Genomic DNA, 262 nt, shown 5'->3' on the forward strand with positions numbered 1-262 from the left:
ACATTTTGTATTTTTTGGGAACATTTGAATTAATTTTTAAATAGGCTAATTAAATAATAAACAGGATATTTACTTGAAACCCATAAAAATGGATCCACGACCCAGAAATGGTCCCGACCCACTGTTTGGGAACCCCTGAGCGACAGCCTACACAGAGGCGGGACTGTGATAGCCTGGTAAACCCTCCCTCCGGAAATCTCATTTCCATTTGATTTCACTCCTGAAATCAAATGGAAATGAGATTTCCGGAGGGAGGGTTTAC

The sequence above is a fragment of the Gymnoscopelus braueri genome, assembly GCF_963280865.1.
Source record: "Gymnoscopelus braueri genome assembly, chromosome: 24".
Lineage (NCBI taxonomy): Eukaryota > Metazoa > Chordata > Actinopteri > Myctophiformes > Myctophidae > Gymnoscopelus > Gymnoscopelus braueri.